The sequence below is a fragment of the Gossypium hirsutum genome, chromosome D06, assembly GCF_007990345.1.
Source record: "Gossypium hirsutum isolate 1008001.06 chromosome D06, Gossypium_hirsutum_v2.1, whole genome shotgun sequence".
Taxonomy (NCBI): domain Eukaryota; kingdom Viridiplantae; phylum Streptophyta; class Magnoliopsida; order Malvales; family Malvaceae; genus Gossypium; species Gossypium hirsutum.
The window spans coordinates 3,456,205-3,462,560 of NC_053442.1; the positions used below are offsets into that span (position 1 = coordinate 3,456,205).

Below are 6,356 nucleotides of genomic sequence, written 5' to 3' on the forward strand. Positions count from 1 at the left end.
AAAGTATTGCCTTAGAAGAGGGTTTTTTCGATTTCGTCACAAAAGGAAGTTGAGACCAAGATTTATCAGGCTATATGAGATTAATGAGAGAATAGGGCTAGTAGCGTATCGATCAGACCCTTCATATTTGATTTCTCTAACAGATGTTCAGATTTAATCGAAATGTCGAGTAACGAAGAACCGATCAAAATTTTGACACCAGAGATTTAAAGAGTTATAAAAAAAAGTATAGCATTAATGAAGGTTCTTTGGCAACGTCACGGGATTGAGGAGGTTACTTGGGAACCTAAGGAAACCATGAGAAAACAATACCCTAACCTATTTTCTGGTAAAATTTCCGGGGATGAAAATTCTTGAGAGGGGAGAGTTGTAACGACCCATTTTTAGTGACATCAGAACAGTGGTTTTGGCACCACAAATTTGAAGTATAAAAATTTATTTTAATATTATTGTAATATCTACAACATGATAATATGATAGTATGAAAATTTCGTTAAGAAATTTTAACGTTTACATGTTCAATTTGTGAAAAATGACTAAATCGAGTAAAGTGATAAAGTTGTGTTCTATTAGCTAAAGGTATTAAATAGCTATAGAACTTTAAATTAGAGGTCCTTATATGGTAATTAGACCATTAAATGAGTTAGTGGATGTTCATGGCTCGGTAAATATGAAATTATTAAAGTTAGGTAAGGGTAATTTGGTAAAAAGGTAAATAAAGATAAAATAAACAAAAAAAAAATTAAAGCTACCATCTTTATTCATCTTCCCCAACAAAAATTTACAGCAAAATGGAAGGCTTTGGGAGCTTGAAACTTTTGGTTAATAAATCTCTTGCATGTAAGTGATTTTTAATCCCGTTTTTGATGATTTTTATGTTTTCGAAATCGTTGTAGCTTAATCTAGCTAAATAGGGGACTAATTTGTGATATGATTCAAAGTTTAGGGTTTTTCCATGAGAGCATTTTAGTTGTTCTTGAAGTTTAATGGAAGAAAATGAACCCTTGTTTTAAATAAACAACTTTTTTTAAGTGAGTTTTGACAAAATTGTTAATTAGGGGTTTAATTGAGAAATATGAGAATTATGTGTTAAATGTGTGAATTTGTGGAATATATGGGATACTATAAGCACATATAAAATTTAGCTAGGGTTGGGTATAGTGAAATTGCATGAATTTCATTTTAGAAGCCTAGGGACTAAATTGTAAAGAAGTCAAATGTTTAGGGGCAAAATGATAATTTTGCCAAAACATGAAATTGGATTGAATTGAATAGAATAATGATTAAATGAGTTAAATTTGATTATATAGATCAAGAAAAATGACGTACGGAATTAGATTAATAGAAAGACAAAGTTATCGATTAAATAATCGTTTTTCGTCGTACGAGTTCGAGGTAAGTTCGTATGTTAATAAGCATTAACTTATACATGTTTTAAATGCTTTATTATTATAATTGTAATGATATGACTCTACGAAAATACTCGACGAAGATTTGATGATTTATGAATTGGATCCCAGTTGAACCATAGGAATAGATAAGATACAAATGACATGTCATTAGGGGTTACCGTGTTTTGGGTGTTGGAATCATACGTCCTACCGATGGCTGAGTTTTTGGCATGTGTTGCAGTTACTTTATAGCTTGAGTGAAAAACACCGTATAGGTACGTCTTGACTGACAGCTTGTGTAAGCAAACCCAGTTATAGCTCGAGAGTGAGCATCGATATGAGATATGTGATGGAGGTGGTTTTGAACACGTATTGGCACTTAGTGTGCGAGATACCCGAGTATCTGATAGTATTCCAAGTGGTTCAATGGGCACAGTGATGATACGAGGTTACAAGTTCAGTACGAACTAGTATAAGTATTTATATGGAAATGGTTCATATATGATATACAGATATACGGTATAGATGCTACATGTACATGAAATTTGATAATAGTTGATTTCATACATGATTCTCGATTTTTATATAAATACATGGTTAATTTGGATTATTGATATATGTTTAGCCATATGTTTGAATTATAAATGCACATAAGTGTGTGTGCTTATGTCAAGATATTTTGAGATAAATTGGCTAGTTCTTGTGATATTTAACATTGAGAGGTTATTGTTGTTTAGGCTAAGGCCAAGACACGTTGGATTGACTTAAATGGATTATGCTTATAAATTGAAGTGGTAAACTTTATTTTTGAGTTACGAACTTACTAAGCATTACATGCTTACTTTGTGTTACTTTCTATTTGTACCTAGATATCAGAAGCTCGTTTGGGTTGGAAATTGTCAGAGATTTCATCACACTATCTATCGACTATTTTAGTACTTATGGTTTTATAATTTTTGTTATTATGACATGTATAGGTTATTTTAGCTAATGATAGCCTACATGTTTTGTTGTGTTTTAGTCATTTGATTGGCTTGAATTTGGTATATTTTTTTTGTGTCAATATGTAAATAGCCTTATGGTATTTGATATATGGTTGTCATGTGAATGACTTAGTTGTAAAACGGTGTTTTGAATACCAAATGGTTGATTTTGATAAATGGCATACATGTTAAGTTATAGGCACAATGATGCATGCATGTGTTTGATCATATAGGCATGTTTGAGATATATATAGTTTGCATGATAACAAGTGGTCAATTGAAGTACTTATGGTCATTGTGTTGTATGTGTGGATATTAAATGATTCAAGCTTGATATTGGTTGGTTTGAATGCCTAATTATGCCATGGTTGTATGCATATGGTTGTGGTTAGTTTGGTACCAATTTATGTGAGAAATGTGGCTTGGAAAATTACTTATTTTTATCCATACGGGCAGAGATATGGGCGTGTGTCTTAGCCATGTGTGACACACAGCCAGGTGACACGGTCATCTGTCCCCTAATACTTATTTAGAAACCAAGTCAGTAGTTTCACACGGCCTAGCACACAGGCATGTGGCTTGGCCGTGTGGCACAAGTCAGTATACCTACCAGTTTTCACACGGCCTCACACACCGGCATGTGGGTTGGCCGTATGACCCAAGTCAGTGAGTTACACGGGGTCAGACACAAGCTGAGACATGGCCGTGTGTCCCCATTTCGAATGCCCACACGGCCTAATACACGGGCGTGTCTCTTGGCCGTGTGAAACACATGGTCTGGCCATACGGGCGTGTGTCCCTTGTACTTTGAAAATTTTAAATATTTTCCTAAAAATTTCTTGAGTACCTGGTTTAGTCTCGAACCTATTTTAATGTTTATTTTGGGCCTCAAGGGCTCGTATTAGGGACCTTATGAATGGTTTTTTATTTGAATGAGAATTGTACATGAAATGTTTGAATAATTGAGGTATATTCATAACACATTTAGAGAATTTTGTGTTTACGTTTTGAGGGTTATTTGTCTTCAATTTTTTTGAGTTTAGTTTTTATCTCTATCTTTTGTACTCTTCGTTCTTTTTCCATTATAGTAAAATTATCTCTGCCCGTGATTTTTTATCCTCTTTGAAGGGGTTTTTCTACGTTAAATTTGTGTGTTCAATTTCTCTGTAACACCCTAAACTCGGCCTAGACGTCCAGTCCAAGTTTAGAGAGTTACCTCATCGATACTCAAATACCACACAAATAACACAATAATACTAAATCATGTTTCACGTAATATTCATCACAAAGATTTGTTAAGTATATAATCACCCAAAGTCATACTAACATAGTTTACCAAAACTCCTAACGAAATACTTAACAGAAAGATAAACGCTTAACCGAGCTCCCGCGGCGCCGACTCGTTCAAGTCTGAGAACCACCTAAAATCCAATCCATAACAAAATGAGTTGTGAACTCAGTGCGTAAAAGAATTTTGTTCAACTAATGCTGACTTATAAACTTGTTTCGATTTCAAAAACTCGATTCGATACATAAGTAATTTCAGTTCAGATTCAGAGTAGATTAGTTACATATAGACATATGTAATTTTAGTTTCATATATGATACAGATCAGGTTCAAATGCAATATTCCTACCTCCATCTGCTACACACCGTTAAGGACATTCAATGCCCAACCAACCCTGTACACCTTAGAGTGTCCGTTTGACACTTTTACAGAGATACAACTTAGCTGCTAGATCAAAATACGAAAAAGTGCCAAAATTAGATTTATACGTATAGTGGCTTAGCCACTAATTTAGAACAGATTACTTCCTTCTTCACAATATCCCAACCCATGCAAATGCAGACAGTTCAACATGTATTCAGAACAGATTACTTCCTTATTCACAGATTACTTCCTAATCATGTATTTAGTCGTTCTAATTTATTTCACAAATATGCACAACTATGTTATGCACACATTAGTCTCAGAGTATCAGACAGTTCTCATACAATTAAATTTAATCATTCCTACATTGAGGAGGCTAGCATCAGTGCCAACATACATGGCCTCAAAAATAGGTTTCGGGCCCCAATAACATGCCACACGGCCTGGACACACGCCCATGTCCCCTTCTCATGTGGTTCTGAAGCATAAACAGTGAGTTACACGGCCCGAACACACTCACGTGTCCCTGCTCATGTGACTTACACGGCCCGGTCAAATGCCCGTGTCCCTGGCCGTGTGGTCTTGTACCACAAACAATGAGTTACATGGCCCAGACACAAGATCATGTCTACTGTCCGTGTGAACCCTACACTAATATGGCAACACACCGCCTAAACACAACCCCGTGTACCTTGCCCGTGTGTCCCCAAATCGATAAACAGTGAATTACACGACCAACCATACAGCCTGTCACATGGCCATGTGGCTCACACGGCTTGGACCCACACCCGTGTGCCTCATACGGCTTAGACACACGCCCGTGTGCCTAGGCTTGTGGGGTCAATAGCCACCATTTTCGGCGATCGAAACTTGCAAAAATTAATATTTTTGGTACGCACCTGGTTTCTCTTTGACGGAAAAATAATGCGGGGACTACCCGAAACCTAATTAATCATCCAATAATCAATTACACCATCGTTTTCAATATTTACTAAAATCAACCCATCATCAAGATCATGTCGAAAGTTTCGACACAACCCCAACTCAATTCGCATACTTACCTTGCACGAAACAGAAGAAACTCGGCTAACGCGGTGAAAGAACGTCTCTTGTAATATCCTCACCTAAAAAGTAACCAATCGAGTGTTTAAACAGAACATTCAAGTAAACGAGCAAAATCCTGTTTCGACAGAATAATGTTAACAAGACGAAACTTGCAGAACAAAAGGAGATAACAATGGAACTTACACAATAATTGCACAATCGACCTCACAAGCAACGAAGAATTCCTAATTAATGCAGAATCAAATACAGTAAAAAGCAAAAATAAAAGAAAAAAAGAAAAGGAAAAGAGAACGAAGAACTTAGGAAAATGAAAAGAATAAACGATAGGTTTTCTTCAGAATGTTTTAAGTTAACCACCATCCCACCTTCCGGCATTTGCAAAAAGAAAATATTTCCTAGTGCATACTATGGGACTTAAACTCGGAACTAGACAGAATACAGACAGATGCTTAACCAGTGAACCAGCAGACTCATTCTTAACACCAATTTACCTAGAATTGTACTTAACTACATAACACATGGATAAAGGTTGTTTTAAAAATAACAAAACGTTTAACGATGTAAATCAAACCCCAGTCCTTAAACATAAAAGTAGAGCACAGGACCACAGATCAAAAATTTAATTACTGTAGATTCTCACAATTAAATTCTTAAAATTTTGGGGCGTTACATTATCACTTTATTCCGCTATTTTTTACTTGTTGCTTAATCGGGTCGATTCCCAACACATACATATTGAAATTTGAATCTAGAACTTTAATGTGCTTAAGTTTGAATATGTTTCCATAGACAAAATATTTTATAAAGGAAAAAGAAAAAGAAAACGAAAAAAGAATCATAGCCATTTAGAACATTTTTCTTTGTATTGGTATAATTATAACAATAAATGGTTTACAAATTTGTAGAGCTTTTCTAAAGTAAACTCCCACGATTTTGATCCATCTACATTTGTCCACTCCTAATAAATTGGAGCATCAAATTCCTCCCGGCACCGAGTCCATTAATCGGGATGGCAACGGGTTAACACCGGCACTAGAAAATTTCTAAGGGATCCACTAAGGTGGAGATTAAATGCGCGTGCCACTAATGTTTAGTTGCGCCAAGAATAATCTTTTCCGTAGTGCATATAACAATAATGCTCTCAATTTGGACAATGAGATCAACATTTTTCTTTGGTTAAAATATCTCGTTCGGGATCTATGGCATATTTTGACTTTTTTTGCTTTTGTTCATTTGGACAAAATGACAAGTATGAAAACTTGGTTT

At 35.4% G+C, this 6,356-nt stretch overlaps 1 long non-coding RNA gene across 1 annotated transcript; it reads right to left on the reverse strand.

Moving 5' to 3' along the window:
* Window positions 1-3,618: 3,618 nt before the first annotated feature.
* LOC107941794 (uncharacterized) lies at window positions 3,619-5,837 on the reverse strand. Its single transcript, XR_005914405.1, has 4 exons — window positions 5,274-5,837; window positions 5,087-5,149; window positions 4,011-4,969; window positions 3,619-3,795 (listed from the first exon to the last, which is right to left on the reverse strand). It is a non-coding gene; the product is annotated as an uncharacterized lncRNA (long non-coding RNA).
* Between the last annotated feature and the right edge of the window lie 519 nt (window positions 5,838-6,356).